This window comes from Rousettus aegyptiacus, unplaced genomic scaffold, assembly GCF_014176215.1.
Source record: "Rousettus aegyptiacus isolate mRouAeg1 unplaced genomic scaffold, mRouAeg1.p scaffold_m13_p_3, whole genome shotgun sequence".
NCBI classification, from domain to species: domain Eukaryota; kingdom Metazoa; phylum Chordata; class Mammalia; order Chiroptera; family Pteropodidae; genus Rousettus; species Rousettus aegyptiacus.
This window is the reverse complement of record NW_023416306.1, coordinates 154,634,930-154,653,062: the sequence shown is the minus strand read 5'-3', so window position 1 is coordinate 154,653,062 and position 18,133 is coordinate 154,634,930. Positions and strand designations below refer to the sequence as shown.

The 18,133-nt window shown below is 48.8% G+C and overlaps 1 protein-coding gene and 1 pseudogene across 6 annotated transcripts in view; one reads left to right on the top strand and one right to left on the bottom strand.

Moving 5' to 3' along the window:
- The window catches only part of TMEM63C (transmembrane protein 63C), an 86,509-nt gene that overhangs the window by 51,027 nt on the left and 17,349 nt on the right, over positions 1-18,133 (bottom strand). For 2 of the 6 annotated variants that reach the window (XM_016156645.2, XM_016156646.2), the window contains exon 1: positions 1,020-2,689. The gene's annotated coding sequence lies outside the window, so the exon portion shown is untranslated. The other 4 variants (XM_016156644.2, XM_016156642.2, XM_016156640.2 and 1 more) reach the window with 4 other exon arrangements.
- On the top strand, positions 16,072-16,187 carry LOC118600829 (annotated as a pseudogene).

Here is an 18,133-nt window from a genome sequence, read left to right as displayed (position 1 = left end):
GTTGCTGGAGGCCTTTGAGCTTGGGCACACTCAATTCGGCCTGCTGAACCCTGCAGCTGCTGGAGGTGAAAGAGCCCCAGGCCCTGGCCAGGGCACTTCCAGCTAGATGAAGAGATCAGAAGTTAAACCACTGCCTACACCCCAGGCAGAATAAGGACCATGCACTGAGGAAGGTAGAAGCCATGGCTCAGAGATCACAACCCCAGAGAGCCAGGGAAGGCTTCAGAGAAGTGGCAGGTAGGATTTCTGGACTGACAGAAACCAGCGGGGCCAGGCAAAGGGGATAAATGAGTGGAGAAGGGAGGCAGAGAATGGAATACTCCCAAAACGGCAGGTAGACAGGTCTGGCTGCAGGGGCAGGATGAGAAGGATCTGAAGAGATAACAGATTGGGGCCAAATCATGAGATCCTGAATCTCGGGCTGAATGATTTGCACTTAATTTGTGGGGAGCTACTGAAGGTTTTGGAGGAAGGGCGTGACATCTGGGCTGGGACTAGAAGGGCTTCCAGATCTTGCTTCCTTCCTAGGATGGCCCTGATTCTGAGCCCACAGGCTTCTCAGGGCTTTCTAGGTAAGTGAATACTTGGTGTCTCAAATGTCCCCTTTCGGTGAGGCCTGTCCTGATGACCCTATTTAATGGCACAACCCCCCTAGTGCTCCCAATCCCCCTCTCCTTCCGCTTTTCCATCGCATTCATCATCCAACATACTTCACCTGTAATTGACGCTATCACCTGCCTCCACCCTCATTAGAATGAAGGCCCTGCGAGGGCAGGGTACACGTCTGTTTCCCTTGCTGCTGAGTGTTCCAGTGCCTAGCATAGCACCTGGAATCCCAACAAATTAATTCGCGTCTTGAATGAATCAAGAGAAAAATACCACGCTGCAGGTCCCAGCAGGGGCTGGCTGGTTCCTCCCCTGTCACTTCATTCTTGGCTTCCTGAGCCTGGCACCGTCTAAGTGGAAAAATCCCTGAGAAGCCAGACAGAACCCTGCCTTTCCCCTGCTGTGCCTCTCACCCTTGTCAGGAGGCCGGGAAGATCTGGACCGCTCCTCCTCGCATCCTCTGCCAAAACATCGCCACTTTCCTTCATCCCGGAGTGGAGGCCAGGCGAGGAAAATTTCAGCTAAGGAAAGCGAGAGGCTGGGAGCGCCAAGCCAGCTCCACCCGGCAGTCTGGAAGAACAACTCTGATGGACCCATCAGAATAACCGCAAGTTACCGAGTGCCCGCCCCACACAGGCGCTGTCCAGGCGATCTGGGCATTTGTTCCATGTCGGCCTCTTATCAACCCTACGGAATGGGTCTTATCCTCCCATTTTACAGATGGAAAAACAGAGGCTCACAGAAGCAAATGGACATGACCACGTTCTCCCCGCCAGGTGAGGAGTCCAGTTTTGAACGTGGGCCCTCCTACTCTACCCCAGGCCTCCTTCCTCCATGGCGCGTGGCCCCCTTCCTGCCAGAGAAGCAGCCGAGACGCAGGGTGCAGAGTGTGCCGTGTTCTCCCCTGAAGGTGCCAGATCACAGAGGTCTCTGCTGGCCTCGGGCTTCCCACCTGAGCGATAGGAGCTGAGGTTTTGGTCACCTTCCAGGGATGAATGAGGACAATGACATCACCTCTGCCACCTGGCCTGAACTCACCAAAGAGCGTGAGTTATAACCGCAGTCGCTGCTACCTCTGGCCCGTGGCCAGGCATGCTCTCCTCACTCTGAGGTGAACCATGAGGGTTGGAGTCGGAAACAGTGCTCCCTGCACCTGAAGTCTCAGAAGACCCAAGGGAAGCCAAACCTCCCCCTGTGTGCAGATCCAGGGCCCGGCATCCAGAGCTGCCGCTGCTGGACCACAGTCGGGAAGGCAGGAGACCTTGGATCAAACCCCCGTGTGGGGCTGTAGGTGGCTGCACTTCCATTCCTGAGGGTCTCAGTTTACCCACCTCAAGGGCGAAAACCCTCTCAGCAAATATTACTGATTCCTTATTATGCACAAGGAAAACGATACAGTTTCTGCCTTTGAGGCCTTGAAATAGTCAGTAGGGAGCCAGGGATGATTTTAGAGCTGGGGAGTAAGATGACTGCACTGTGCTTTAGGGATGTTAATCAGGCAGCAGTGCGTTTGGGGGAAAAGAGGCTTTTGCAATGAGCAGAGCTAACGTGTTAGACACTCACTGAATGCTAGATGCTTCAAAAGTGCTTTACAGAGATCAACGTTAATCTTCACAGTACCTCTAGGGTTCTGCTGTTATCCCCATTTCACAGACAAAAAGACTGACTATAAGCAATTACAAGGCAAGTAGGTGGTGGAGCTGGGAACCGAACCCACCTGACTCCCGAGCCTGAGTTCTTTACCACTATTGGATGCTGCCTCTTGCAGTATTCTAGTTGGGAGGAAGGGTTCAGCGCGGGCTGGGGCAGTGGGCGTGGATGGAGGGTGGGGGTGGAATACGCCTGCAGCTAAGACTCCTTGCCCTGGAGAGCTGTCACAGGGCGGGATCAGGAAATTATGAGGGCGATGTGAACATCAAGCACATTGATCTGCACAGAAAAGAACTATATCTAAGATCGATTTACTGATAATAACAACAGATGCAATGGCGCTTGGCCAACGACTCACACAGGATGACTACTTTGACAGAAGAGGTTTTAGAGACACTCACATAGCGAAATCTTATCACAGTTATAACCTCTCTTGACTAGCCAATCCTTTCTCGGTTGTATTTATTGACTTGTTTACTTAAAAAAGGGAGAAAGCCTCACTTAGATGCTAGCCTGGCTTTAACACCTTCTAGCTTTGGATATCTGATGTCCCTTTCACAAAGAGGGAGGAGTTGCTAGGAGTCACAGGGTAGGTGGAAGGAGAGGAGAGGAAGCTCGGGCAGAGGCTGCCAGGGGCCAGGCAGGGAGGAGGCAGCTGAACCAGGAAGGGCTGCTTGAGACCCAGCAGCTTCCTGCACTTGCTCTGATGAGATTACACCTAATTCCTCTGAGTGCTTCAGCTACATTTTTAACATTATTGATACAAGTAAGGCTTGAGAAGTAAAATGAGATTGTGGTTGGACTGTATCACTAAGATCCTTTCCAGCTCTAACAGTCTATGAAGATACCATTTGTCACAACCCTTTCCTGAGGAAAAAGTGTCGAGAGGCAGGGAACTCTCAGAACATCTGTGTCTAGCTGGGTTCTGGCCCTGTCCCAAACTAGAGTCAGCTGGGCAAGAGTTACTCCAGAGACCCAGCTAGCAGCCCCGCCTGGGGATGTTTCTATGGACCAGGGAGCATCCTAACCAAAGCCAGAGAGTTTCCAGCCTTTTTCCCAGGACTTAGGAACATGGGTCACCTGAGATATAATATCCTTTGGAGAGAAGACTGGGCCCTTCCTGCCCAACCCCCATATCGGGTTGTGGGTTTGGGAGGGCGTAGGGAGGGCCTTCGCCAAGCACTGCATGGAGAACAGCAGGCCACGGCAATGGGGTGGCCGCTTTTCCCAGCCTTGAGAAAGGAACTGGTGCTAGGGGCTTAGCCCTGCTGGGTGGCAAAATGGCAAGAGTACCTACCTGGAGCAGCGGGTGAGGTTTGGGGCTTAGGCAGATAGGCTGTCACTGGCCCTCCTTCCTCTCGATCTGTTGTCAGGTGCTTCTGAGTGGCCCAGCCACGATCCTGCTTGACTTCTGACCACAGCGGTACTCGTCCAAGGCTCTGTGGCACAGGGGCAGTGAAGCACTTTCAGTGCAGGTGGCGTGGATGGCAGTCCTCCCCGAGTGCCCCTGAGGCTCCTCCCCCAGCCCGAGCAGGCCAGGGCCCGCCCAGGTCCCATATGCCTGCCAGCATCTTTCCCCAAGGCCTCCTGCCTCAGAGGCGCTCTGATGGGATGAGGGGCACCACAGATGTAATCATGACTCCCAGTCTGCCCCCACCTCCACATCCGGGTGCGCAGCCCTGGGAGAGTTAGCCATCCTTCACCATGGCAGAGCAGGGGGCCTAGGGGAGGGGGACCATGGACAGAGCGCTGCACTGGGGTCCAAGCACCTGGGTCTGCTCTGCCACTTTCCTCCACTGGTGAGCTGGAGGACCTTACTTTCCTTCCTGGAGAGCTGGGGTGGGGGCCTTCAGTCTAGATACCAGACACTGTCAGCAGGGCTGAGCTGGGGAGATTAGAGGAGGCCATCAGGTGACTTCAAAATCATTTGGTAGTGGGGCTTGCTAAAATGCAGGTTTAAGAGCCCTACCTTAGCCCACAAAATCAGACTCTCTAGGAAGGTGCTGGGAATTTGCATTTTAACAGGTTCCCCAAGTGCATGCACATGGAATAAGACTTGCTGGACTAAGTGCTGGAAAAGGCCAAAACATCCAAAGATGAAGCTTTGATCATATGCATAAAGGGGTCATTAGCCCCTTCCCTGAAAGCAGCATCCCAGGAGCCCAGTCTCTGCAGATAGGCCGGCTAGGGGACCCTTGCTGAAAACTCTTTAGGTCTCATTTTCCTCGCAGACAAAATGGAGATTGAAGATGATCTCCTGGGCCCTTCCAGATGTAAAATTTTAATGTAAGAATTGATGAACCCACTAAGAAATGAATTTGAAAAGACAATTCAAGGTGAGGCATTTTAAGTAGTATTTTCCCTTATAACTGGTTTCTTCTTAAATATTTTTAAATTCTGAAAATAACATGCTTATGGGGGGAAAAAAATAAAACCATTTAAAATAATACACAATGAAAAGTCTTCCTGCTATCCCAGACCTCTGTTCCGCTCCCAAACATAAACACTGTCAAGTTTCCTGTTTAAGATTTCTTCAAGAATTTTTTGGTAAACGTTGACACGTACCTATGCCTGCATCTAACATATTTCTGGTGCTCTGTTGTGTAAGTTTCCGTACATCACATATCGATGCACAGCCACACAGACAGATCCTCAGTGTCCCCCCGAAGGATGTACTATAATTTATGTGCATCTATCCTGTTAATGGATGTTGCGTTGTTTCTACATTTTTACTGCACAAAGCTGCGATGAACATCTTCGATTACCTATCTTGTGCATATGTGTGAGGTTAGCTGTAGGATAAATCCCTAGGGATAAGGAGTCAAAGGTTAGGTGAATCTAAAATTCTGACAGATAGTGCCAAATTGTCTTCCAAAGGGGATAAACCAGTTCGCACCTCCCAGCCATGTATGAGAGTGCCTGTAGCCCTCTATCCGCAACCACACTATGCATTATAAAATGTTTAAACTTTGCCAATATGACAGATGAAAACTGATGCCTTGTTTCAATGTGTAATTCTTTAATTATCTGAAAAGAAAGACATTATTTTCATGTTTCTTGATTGGTTGTCATTTGCATTTATTTTCCTGTGAACTATGTCCTTTCTAAGTTACCTTAAAAATTTTTAAGAGGTTTTTCTGAATTAAGGCATGTGTTTTGCAAATTGTCATTTGTCTCTTTTTTACTTTATGGCATTTTTTGCTCACAGAAATTTCAGATTTTTCTGTAGTCAAAAGTATTTTCCACTAGAGGATTCTAAAAAAATATTTACTTGTATTTTTCACTAGTATTGTTAGGTTTTTATTTCTTTCCTTTTAATCTTGCCTTCTTTTAAATCTTTTCTTTCCAGAATTTATTTTGGTGTAAGCATTGTTAGGCTCAGCTTTATTTTTTCCCGCAAGGGGCTAGATAGTTGTCCCAATATTATGTTTGAATAATCCGCTTCCTTCCCCCAAAACCACCTTCCTATTAGATCCAAAATATCAATTTAACTATGTTGTAGGATTAATACAAAGAGCATGACCTCTGAGTCAAGTGCTAGTTCAAATTACAGTTTCACTGGATCTAGAAGTTACCTAACCTTCCTGGGCCTTAGTTTCCTCATCTAAAAATGAGAACAATAGCACCATCAGCGTAGGGTAATTGTGAAGATTAAGTGAGTTATTTCAGGTAGAGTGTGTAGAAAGATGTAACTATATGCTGTCTGCAAGAGACTCCACTTAGCTGTAAAGATACGCATAGGCTCCAAGTGAAAGGATGGAGAAAGATATTCCATGGAAGTGGTAACAAAGAGAGGGCAGGGGCGGCCGCACTTGTATCAGACAAAATAGACTTTTGGTTGAATACCGCCACAAGAGACAAAGCACGATATTATATCATGATAAAAATGTCAATTCTCCAGGAAGACATAACAATTATAAATATATATGCACCTAGCAGAGCACCCAAATATGTGAAGCAAACATTGACAGAAGCGAAGGGAGAAATAGTAACACAATAATAGTAGGAGATTTCAAGAAACCACTTTGAATAATGGGTAGAACCACCAGACAGAAGATCAATAAGGAAACAGAGGACTTGAATATATTCAACACTATAAACCAGTTGGACCCAACAGATATCTACAGAACGCTCCACCCAACAGCAGCAGAATACACACTCTCAGTGCACACTCAATATTCTCCAGGAGAAATCATGTGTTATGCTCCAGGTGAGGGGGTGTAAAACAGTGCATGGAACATGGGAACACATATGTTGGTGATTACTACGATCACGTGACACTGCATATCAAAAGCGCTTTGTCTTAGTCTATATGCACTCTTCTGTTCTGTTGATCTGTAAGCCAGTTCCAAAATTTGACAAATATCTATTATTATGTATCTAAGTGCTGGGGAACCAGGAATGAATAGCAGTAATTAGAGCTGTTAGTGCCAACTCTGGTTAGACTTATCTCCAGTTATGTTTAGCACTTCCACTTTTATTTTATTTACAAAATGTTTATTTTGTAAATGTTTCCTTCCATTATATTTTAAAAGAGGCTAAAGTTTACATATAGAAAAGCTATAATTTTTTAACATTTATCAGCAGTCATCTTAGTATATTTTTTTATTTTTTTCTAATAGCTTTTTCAGTGAATTATCTTGTTCTTTTTTATTCTAGGGGATCAGTCTTACCATCTGCAATTTTAATGGATAAATTGGCCTCCTTTTATAACTTCTATTTTGAAAATTTGGCTTGTACTTCTAGAGAAATGTTAAAGAACAGAGGTAATAGTGGTCATGTTTTTCCATATGTGTGTCTGTCTGGATACTACACATATACACATACACACACACACATAAAATCATGTTAAGCAATATCCATCTATTCCTATTAAACAAGAGTAAAAATTAGAGACATATGTTGAATATTATTCTAATGCCTTTTAGGAATTTTTGACATATATGAAGTTGTTTACACATTTCATTTCTTTTGAATTATTAGTTTGTTCAATTATATTCATAGTTCTAATAATATTGAATTTATATTTCTGGAATATAGCTCCACTTGCTTGTGGTGTATTCATTTTTTTTTACCACAATGGTGTGTAATTCTATTTGTTGTTATCAATATCTGAAATTTGCATCAATATTCATCAGACTTTTGAAAATATTTTTTTCTCTTTTTTCTGCTATCTTTGTCATGTACTGGCTTTATAGAATAATTTGGAAAATTTTTTTTCTCTATGATCTGGTACATTCGATGCAGTTTAAATATCATTGGAATTATCTCTTCCTTGAAGGTTTGATAGAAGTTAAAATCTGTCTAAACCTGGGTTTTTTGGAGTAGAGTTTTATGAAAACTCAGTTTCTTCCATGATTATTGGTCTGTTGGGATTTTCTAGTTCTTCTGGGGCTAAACCGATGATTTATATTTTCTCAGAAAAATATCAGCTTCAGCTAGTTTTCACTGCATGCGCATGTGGTCACGCACAGTCCCCTCTAAGAATTCCATTTTCCCTGTATCAGTGGCTATTTCCTCATTTTAGTGATCAGCTTTATATATTTGGCTATTAGATTATCTAGACTTAAAAACCTACACATGACATCTGATTTGTTTCCTCGGGGGCCTATTCACTACGTTCACAGCCCAGAAACAGGAGAGCTAGAATCAGGAATGAGGATGAGAAAAGTAGCAGGAGAAAGGCAGCTTGACATACCTAAGTCATCCAACAAAGTGCAAAGATCCCACTCACATATTTCCCGGGCTTGAAGACCCTACACATCCTTTCCCACCTCCCCTACACCCGGTTACACCTGCCAACTGCCACCCTGCCTTCGACCCCCAGCTGTCATCTCCTCCGGAACCTATCCTAACTTTCTGGGGAAAAGTAGTCTGACATCCCAGACTACATTGTTTTTTTAAATTAAAAAAAAAATAATTGAACACAAAATGTTAAAAGTATAAAACCAACAGAATTAACAAATGGTAACATTCTGTCGTTTTTGCTTCAGATCTTGTTTTGTTAAAAGAAGTGATTTTTATTAAAATTAAATTTTCACTAATGGTATTATTCTGCCATTCTCTTTATTTGCAATATTGTTTTTGAGATTTATTCATGTTAATACAGAACTTATATACACAGATACATATATCCATGTGTGTACATAGATACATCAGCTATATTGAGATATAATTTACAAAACAGAAAATTTTCCAATTATATATACATTTTAACTGCTGCACAGCATCACATTTTTAGTTGTCTACTCCATTATTATAGATACTGAAGATATTGAAGTTGAGATTCCTTTTTTGTGCTTCAAACATTGCTGCCCTAGATATCCTTGGAACTATCTCCTCATGCACATGTATGAGTTTCTCTAAGTAATTATATACCTAGATTTGAAACTGTTGGTCATCAAGTATGCACATTTTCAGCTTTAACTGCTGTTGCCAAAATGTCCCCTTGTGCTTCGTACTGCCATTATTCTAGCATTTCTGAAGCTGTTGTCATTATCCTTGACTTGCCTACCTGCCCCTTCCCTATGAATTACCAGAAGACATGTGTATGACTGGCACTCAGTGAACACTTGATGAAGCAAAGGATGAGCTCACTGTCTAGCAGAAGAGACAGGCTCCAATGGGGCAAGTGCAGTAAAGGCTACAAGACCTCTGGATGGGATCCAGGGAAAGCTTCATGGAGGAGGTGGCATTCAAATTGGGTTTTGAAGGGCAGGGAGACTCTGAAGAGACAAGGCTGGGGATGAAGACAAGGACTGGGCTGCGAGGAGGAGGTGGGTCAGACACTTCAGGCATGTTTGATCTGCCATAGTGGGGTTCCTAGCAGAGCTGGAAGCGGGCAGGGTAAAAAAGTCGGGTGTGTGTATTTTGTAAAAACTTCAAGGTGTTCTGACCTATCCCCTGTCCTAAGCAGGAAGGGTCTCTGAGCTGGAGCAGAGTGTGAGGGAAGGGTGAAGGAAGCAGGAGGGAAGAAGGCCGTTTGGGCTGAATCTGAGCTGAGTCTGCAATGGCAGGCCCTGGGAGAGCCCATGAAAAGAGACCAGGTCAGAGCTGGGCTCAAAGACGACTCATCCGATAAGCAGGCAGAGAGCAGAGATACCCACGTCCTGGAATAAGGCCTAGTTAGAGAGACTGCTCCTCTCAACCTCCTTCCCTCCTCTGTCTTGGGGAAAAATCTGGTCTGCCTGGCCTGGGCTTCCTCCCGAGACCCACAGGAGAGCACTGGGGCTTGGGTCCTCCTGCTCCTCCACTTTGCAGCTCTGTGAATCAAATCGGGGGCTTGCACATTGCTTCCTGTCCCCTGCATCCTCATTGCTCTGTGCAGGTACCTGGGCCGGGGCCTTGAGGAACCCCCTCCAGGGCCTGGCTGCACCTCATCTCCTCCTGCTGCCTCTGCTCAGGTTCAGCCACCTGAACACACCTTCAGTGTGTCCCAGGCATGGGGTGGGGGTGGGGTGAATCCTGTCCTTCTCTTCTCTGCTGTTCTTTGGCAGAACCTAGTTCTGGGCACCCTGCCCAGAATGGAGGGGAAGGGGAGAAACGCAGGACCTTCATTTTGAAGTCCTTTTGCCTTAAGCAACTTCAGCAAAACCACCAGCAGTGCAACAGCAGGTGAGCTGAGGATGTGTCAGCCATGCTCCAAGGAAGAGGGACACTCCACCAGAATCAGATCGCCCAGGGCCAGTTTGGGTTCTGCCTCGGGTGTGTGTGTGTGGTTGTGACTATTAAAACCTCTCTGAGCCTCGGCCTTCTCATCTATCAAGTGAGCCACTCATATCTGCTCTCTCTCTCTGGGGCATGCAGAGGATTAAAAAGTAGTGACAAGGAATGTGAGGTCACTGGGTGGTACCAGGGCCTCAGGCCAGAGACACTCTCCAGGCTATTACCTGAGAGGGTCTCGAGAAAGCCTGGCCTAGTTTGCAGGTCTGGGAACACTGGGCCCCAGCCCAGGAGAGATCCTTGGCCCCGGAACAGCTGGTTTGCTATACTGAAGGACACCCCCATGCCTGCCACCCCTGCTGAACACCCTCTGGTTCTGAGAAGACCTCCCCTCTGCCAGGTTCTCAGGGATCTGAAGCTCTTTTGAAAGGAACAGCTCAGTTCCAACAGTGTCTGAAACAGTCAACATTGCCGGTCAGCCACTGCTACCAAAGTCCCCTGGACAGGTAAAGAGGTGAGCAAATAGAAAGGAGGAGGCCCCCAGTCACTAAACATATTCTGCTTCCTCCCATTCATCCTCTACATGACCCCACACTGAGAGTTATTTCGCCACGCTGTGAACAGAAGATTCACAGAGGTGACGCGAGTGGGTAAGGAAGCAGGTGGGAATCCAGCTCCCCAGTGCGCCTCACGCAGTTTGTCTGTGTGTATCCTGTTCTCTATGCTCCCATGACCCCACCACCCAAAAAGCACAATTTTCCCACGGGGCTCAGGGTAAGAGTCCAATGGCCCTCTGTGGCATTTCCAATCTCACCATCACTGGGACACCCAAGGCGATGAGGCCTTCATATCAAAAACCCAACAGACAGCCGTATCCCTGGCCAGTTGGTCCATTTTGCTTGTTCGTAGCTCCAAAGACCTTGGGATACCTTGCTCTTTTGCTGGGACCCCATGGCCTGAGGCCAGTGTACCTCTGGCTGGACACAATTATGAGAAGACTCAGCCAGATTGGGGAGAAGGCTCCTATCCCCAGGGCCACCTTCCTTGGCGAGGCCACTCAGTGATGAGGAGAGCAGGCTTGGCTTCCCACTGGAAGCTGGCCTGGCCCATCTGCCTCTGATCCTCCGAGGATGCCAGAGGCTCTGACTTGGCATGAGCAAAGGTCTGCAGGCACAGGGCGGTGCCATACTTCAGCCACCCCCAGCCCAGCTCTTCGGATCTCATCTTGAGGGTGCTCATGCAAAACAGCAAAGTGGAAGGGTGGGAAGTAGAAGGTGGGAGCCCAAGACACTTGGATCTTATTTATTTTCTAAGCAGGTCCAGGCTTCAGTTCCCTTTTGAAACACCACTAATCACCAGGAGAAGGCAGGAAGTGGCAGTGGGGCACCCCCACCCCTTTCACCCTGCCTCTGCACATTTTAGTACCAGGTGAGGGGTGCTGGGAAGGAATATGGCAGCTCAGGTGTCTACCCTGCCCTAGAAACAAAGGATGCAGAGTTCTGGCCACAGGTGCTCTTCCTTGGTTGGTCCAGAGCCACCCAGACAGATCTCGGACAAGGAGACAGCATACCTCACGAGCTGCCCACATTCTCATCTCAGCTCCCCCTATAACCTCATTTTGTATGACTTGCACCGGCCAATCCATGGGTAAGAATGAGAGTCCAGTTTACACCACTCATACTGATGTGTCAGTTGTGAAAACCACTGCTCTCCCAGGACAGGGAAGAAGCGAGAATGCTAGGCCCACGTCAGGCAAAACGGTGCACTAAAAGCTGTTGATCTCACTTGAAGCTGATCAGTTCCCCTAAGCACTTTCATTACAGCCTTTCTGCGAGCAGAGCCCGAATACCCCGCAGATTCCACGCACCCTGGACAAGCTGTGCAAAGAACTCCCACCACTTTATGGCCATTATCTCTATGGTTCTCTCATCAGCTGCTTTTCAGGAAGAAAAAAATGGTTCACAATAGAGTGTCCATGGGATTCGGGAGTCAGTGGGGAGGACGTAGGCCTGTAGGAAGGTCTACTGTGCTGCCAGTCACCAGCATTTTATGGCCTGGAAATCCTGTTATATATCACAGACAGTGAGGAGCAGGGAAAGGAAGTTCTTGAAAGGGTCGAAATACAACTCGAAGTGGGTTGGGGTGGATGGCCTGCCTTCCAAGCCTAGAAGGGCACCTGAGACTGGCCGTAGAGGTGCAAGGCATCCTTTATGGAGGGAACAGCCACAGTTCCCCTGTGAAGGCCGGAAACGGAGGCTTCGACTGAGACCAGAGTCTCCAGGAATAATACTTCCCACCTGTAATACACACTTGACATGTTTCCGAAGCCCACCATCCACGTGGGAAAGTGTTTTCATGCCCAGCTGTCAGGTAGGGAAACTGAGGGCAGAGGGCCAGCCAACAGGGACTCTGGTCCAGAACCAGGTGCTATGCTTCGCAAGTGGTTCACCTCCTACAAACCAGGGCCTCTCAAGGCCTGACTCTGCCTTTGCTAGGCAGGAGGGGCACACCACCAGTTTCCCAGAACCATGGGGTGTGACTTTCTTCCTGGAGAAGAACTGACAGAGACCCTTGGGGCACCCTAGGAGAGGAGCTAGACACATGTGCGTCCTCTCCACTCTCTGGCACTGTACTGTCACCCCATGGGCAGCCAAGTCTGATCTGGTACTGGAAACCCCATTCCCTCCCACAGGTCACCTTAGTGATTACTGGGGGCCAAGGCACGCCGTGATCACCAGGGGCCAGCTTCAGGGACTCTGAGCTCAGAGGGTGTGTCTGAAAAGTAGCAACTCATGTGCCAGGCACATGGTAACCCCCTTCCACTCAGAAAAACAGGCTGGGCAGAACTTCCCATCTTGCGATGCTGTCAGAGAGAAAGCTGAAGTCTCTCTGCTGTGGACCACCTCCTGGCTGTGGTCACCTGGGCAGGAGGGACAACTGCTCTTGGCTCTGGGAGACCCATAGAAATTGTGTGTCCCTTGTGGGGGGGTGGGCACAATGAGAAGGTGACCACGTGACTTCGGCCCCCTTTTCAAGTTGCTTCTTTCCCAAGTAACTTGAACACATATTTTAAAGGAGGAAACAATGGTGGAGCTCTTCCCCATCCCTGACAACCCTCCTCCACCCATCAGAAGGCGCTCACAGCCTCACCTTACCTGGGCTGGGGGCTGTGAGGGGAGAAGAGGAGAGAGGAGGCGGCCTCGTCCAGGCCGCCCTGTGGTGGGCCAGGGGGTCAAGAAGCCTGTGTGCAGGCAAGAAACCTGGGACAACTCGCTACAGCCTCTGTGCCTCAGTTTCCTCACCCACACAACTCGCTACAGCCTCTGTGCCTCAGTTCTTCACCCACATGATGACACTGGCTGGCTCAAGCTTTAAAACAGCGCTCTCTACCTGCCTCAATTTACGCTTCAGAGAAAGGCACCTGCCCCATTGATAAAGAGGACAAGGTAAATTCAGGAAAGGTTCACCTCCAAGGGCAACAGATCCTATGTCATCCATTTCTCCTGGGGACAGGAGTTGGGGGAGAGCAAGGATAAGGTGACCTACCACAGAGGGTGATGCTGAGAGAAGGTGGGCTGGTCAGCATGGCTCCCTGGCCTCTTCTCCAGCAGAGGCAGGCCGTTAAAGGAGAAAGTCCCTCTCCTGTGCTCCGTGCTTCCCCCGACAGCCTGGGAACTTCCACTTACCTTCCAGCAAGGCCAGGACATGAGGCTGAAGCCCAGAATTGGGCTGCCTCCTTGGCCTTCCTCTCCCTGAGGCCAACTCTCATTCTCCCCCTGAATCCAAGGAGGTCCATAGACCCGTCTGCTCAGATAAGCATTTTTCATGAGTAATTTTCTCCTGTCCCTAGACAATTTTCATCGCAGCAGTGTTCACTCCCATGACACCCTGGAGTCCCATGCAGAAGTTGTAACTCCCCCCATTCTCAGGGGGTGAGGAGAGAGGACTCTGGGATGGAACGTTCGCTCCAGATTGGACTAGAGGTCTAGCGAGCAAGATCCTCCCCTTCCGCCGCCAACCCAGAGACCATCCCGTCAAGGCAGTGCCTGGGAAGCCAGCTCTGTAGGACCTGCAAAGTGGTCTAGGTGAAGTCACAGCACCCCTCGCCTTCAGTTTCCCCAGGTCCATAGTCCAAATCCAAAGTTTCTCTCTAAGGCCAAGGTGAGGACGGAGGCAAGAAGCTTTCTTTGAAAGCACAGGAGAAAAGGTGGCATCCTTTGCTCCTGGGGGCCCAGGAGCCCAGCCTATCAAGCAGAGAACAGACCCCCCAACTCCCAGCCAGCAGCAGCGCAGCAATGACGCTGTCATAACTCATCACGGTGGACTTGACTGCAGGGGCAAAGCGCGCCCCTCCCAGCCCAGCCCAGTGAGCGGGCGGCACGGCCCTGGGGAATCCCTGGGTGGGGGTGGTCCAGACAGGCAACTCCCACCTGCTGTCAGGCCGGCGGCGGGGGACCCCAGGCAAGCCTCCTGCCCACCCTCCCCCCCAACCCAGTGAAGACGGTGGACCACGCCACGGCCCTGCCTAGTGGGCGGCTCATTCTACCCCCGCCCCCACCCCACCCCGGGTCCAGCCTGGGTGATAGCCAGTATGGCAAAGGAGGGTGGCGCAGTCTCCCCACCCCCATCCCTCCCACTCCCAAGTCCCGGAAAGCACGAGCAAGCAGCCCTTCCCCACCCTCCTCCCCAGTCCAGGACCCGGATTCTACGCTCCTTCTGCCGGCCGGATCAGTCTCGGCTCACACCACCCTATGCTCACCACGTCTGCTCCTTTCGCGACACGACCCCAGCCCCAGGCAAGGTGCTCAGGCTGCCGAGATTTGGTGACAGGAAACACGCTCCCTACCTGGGAGGAGACTGCCAGCCCGTTCTCCTCATCGCTGGCCTAGTGTAGCCGGCCCACCTGGCAAGGGACTGTCAGCAAATTCTCCCCTGCATCACCGAGGGAGCGGCATCCCAGCTCCTCCCCGGCAGGAGCCAACGTTGGCCCCGCCCCAAGGCCGCTGTGACCCGGTGGGGAACCCAAGCGGGATTACCATAAGCAAAGACCTAGGCTCCGCCTCAGAGACCTTGTCGCTACCGGGAACCATCTGCAAATTACCATCGCAAACATACAAGGCTGCCGGTCCCTTGCTGCCCAGTCTCCTGCACCCTTTAAGCCTCACCAGCTGCCTTGTTACTCTCTGCCAGCCTTAAGCCCTCGCCCCACCTCAAGCTCTCCTATGAGGTATGTACCCCCTGCCAGACTCCCCAGTCCCGTCAGCCAAAGCAAGAAAAACACACAACCCCACAAAGGTAGCAGCGCTCTGCCCCACCCAGGCACCGCCTTCCAGCACCAGTCCAGAGGCTGGTACCCGTGCTGGCCTCCTTCTTCCTCAGCAAAGGAAAGGTCTGCAACGTGGCCATAGGCCTGCCGGGGAGGCCCAAGAGACTGGGCTGGGTCACAATCCTGCATGACTCCGGTTTCATCAGAGTCCTGGCTCCTCTGCTAGAGACCACTGGTATGGACGCAGGTGCCAACTCTGAACCCCCAAAGATCAGTACGAAAAGTAAAAAGTAAGGGGCAATAGCAAACGGCCACTCTCACTCTCTCCCAGGCAGAGGCCTAGGCCCCTTTACTCGGTAGACATTTTCCAGTACTTGCCGTACAGAAGCTAAGTGAAATGAGGGCTGCTGAAGAGTCTCCGAAAGTGACTCGCGACAGCCTTATAATGGGAGGAAATTGTCAGAGTCGTTAGTAATATGATAAAACGCGGATAGGGGAAGCAGTGTGAATACAAGGTCATGTGACACTGGGAGGAGGGTAGGGGTAGCTATGCTATTATAGGTCAGTTCCCCATAACCAGCAGCACAGTAGCTCAGAGAGGTTAAGTCCTAGATTTAGATGGCCCAGCTGGGATTCGAATCCAGGCAGCTAGAGTTTTCAAACACTACTCTTCAGGCTGGCACACCCTGGTTCTGTCTCTCCCTGCATGCACCTGCCTCCCACCCCAGACCGCCCACCCTCTGGTTCTTCTGATGCAGCTGCTCCATGAAAACCCAAAGTGAGCCACTAGACACATTCTGTCAATTTCTGGACGTGGTTCCATAGTGTAGTGGGTAGCACGTTCTACTTTACACACAGAAGGCCCTTGGTTCGCACCCCAGTCCCTGGTCTATGGCCATGCCACCCTGAACAAGCCCAATGTCAACTCTCAGAAGCTAAGCAGGGTTGGGCCTGGTTAGTAGTTGGATGGGAGACCACTTAGGAAGACCAGGTGCTGTAGGCATTGAAAAGAAAAAAAAAAAAGATCTATTTCTTTACTCACCCATTCATTAATTTGTTTATTCTTTCATGGGAGAGGAAAGCATTTGGACATCTATTATCCAGGGGCAACAGGGTATCAGGGGTCTGGATTCTAGCTCTGGCTCAGCCATTAGTATGCTGTGCAGTCTTGGGTAACTCACTTGATCTTTGTGACTTTGTTTTTCCCTCTCATCTGTAATCCAGAAAGGACTGAGCTAATTGGGGTCTAAAGCCCTGTTGGCCCTAACATTTCTATTGCTCTCTTCTGCGATAAGGGCTGGCAGGAACAAAGATAAGGCGGATAGGTCTAAGAGTCATGTTTGAAAACTCTAGCTGCCTGGATTGGAATCCCAGCTGGGCCATCTAAATATGGGACTTAACCTCTCTGAGCTACATACTTTGCATATCTAAAATGGGGGAAATGGTAACAACAACCTTAAAGCATGGTTGAGAGGATTAAACGAGACTTCATACATCAAGTAGATGCTCACTAAATATTAGTTGTTGCTGTTGTTATGGTACTGACAGGAGAGAGTAGAATTCGACAAAAGAGCAGCTTGTCCTCCTTCTCACCTTCCTCATTACAGAGCTAGTGTCTGAGCCCAGGGTGGAAGAACGAGGGTCTTGTGCATGGGGGTTAAAGCTGTTCCTTCAGAAAAGCCCTGCGTTAGGTGGAAAGAGCATGCCATGGTCTTTGGATCCAGCTGAACCTTGGTTCGAATCTGGGCCCTGCTGTGTGGCCTTGTACTAGTTATTTAATCACTCTGAGATTAATTTTCATATCCATAAAATGGGTGCCATAATGCAAATAATAGGAGTCCAATAATAGTACCTACCTCATTGACTGGCTGTGACTAATGGGACTAAGTTCTAGCCAATGGGATGTGAGTGGAAGTGATATATTTTACTTCTAGGCCACATTCTTAGAAATATGCTGCATGCTTTCCATTCCTCATTCCCCCTCGTGCAGACTAGACTGTGGACATAGGGATGGAGGTGGGGGGCGGCTCTGATGATGCCGACGCGGACGGCACCATAGGACTGGACAGTTAACAAGACATTAAGTGCCTGGGTTTCATGCTGACCTGGACTGCTGACCACCTTGGTCTCTGTAACAGTAACTGAACCAATACCCTCACCGATAAACCTAGTTTCCTGATTTTCAAGCCCACAGCAGATGAGCAGGAGCATATTGGGGTGGGGGGGAAGGGCATAAAAAAAGCAAGCACAGTGAAATCAGCAAAAGTCAAGAGCAAGAGGAGATAAAACAAGCTTAAAACTAACTCAGAAACTTGGGGCTATTTAGTTCAGGGTCACTCCAAGTGGCCGTGGAGACTGCATTGTAATATGCTCATGATAATAATCCTGAAGCATTAGGAGAAATATAATGCTCTGATTGAATATTTTACTTTAAAAAGAAAGCAATTATATGACATATTTAGAAAGTATTTTTGATTAAAAAAAAATGGTTAGCATGAAATAAAACTTGTATGCGAAAGGGTAAAAACCTTCAGCATCCAAAAAACTCAGCCATCCAAAATGATACCTTTCCTGAAGGGTCAGAAAGCAGAGATTTTGATTCAATGTATTTACCTTCTCCCCCACTACATCATAAGTCCTGTTGTCAGATTGTATCTCCTTTTTCTTTTTATTCCTAGTATCTGGCATAGCTCCCTGACCCAGTAAATCCTTCCTAATGGCAGTAGGGATGAAGCCTGTGTTACTGTAGATGTCAGAGCTTAGCAGGGGCCCACTGACTGATTTGGAATATTGATCAGTGAAATTGCCTGAGGTCCTAGACCATTCCAGAGAAGAGCCGCAGGGGGACAGCCCCCATTGCCAAAAGTGTTATGAGCCCTGGGACTTCACCTCTGTTTTCTAGAAACCATTTCATCAGGAATGCTCCCCTGAGCTCAGAAAGGCCTACAT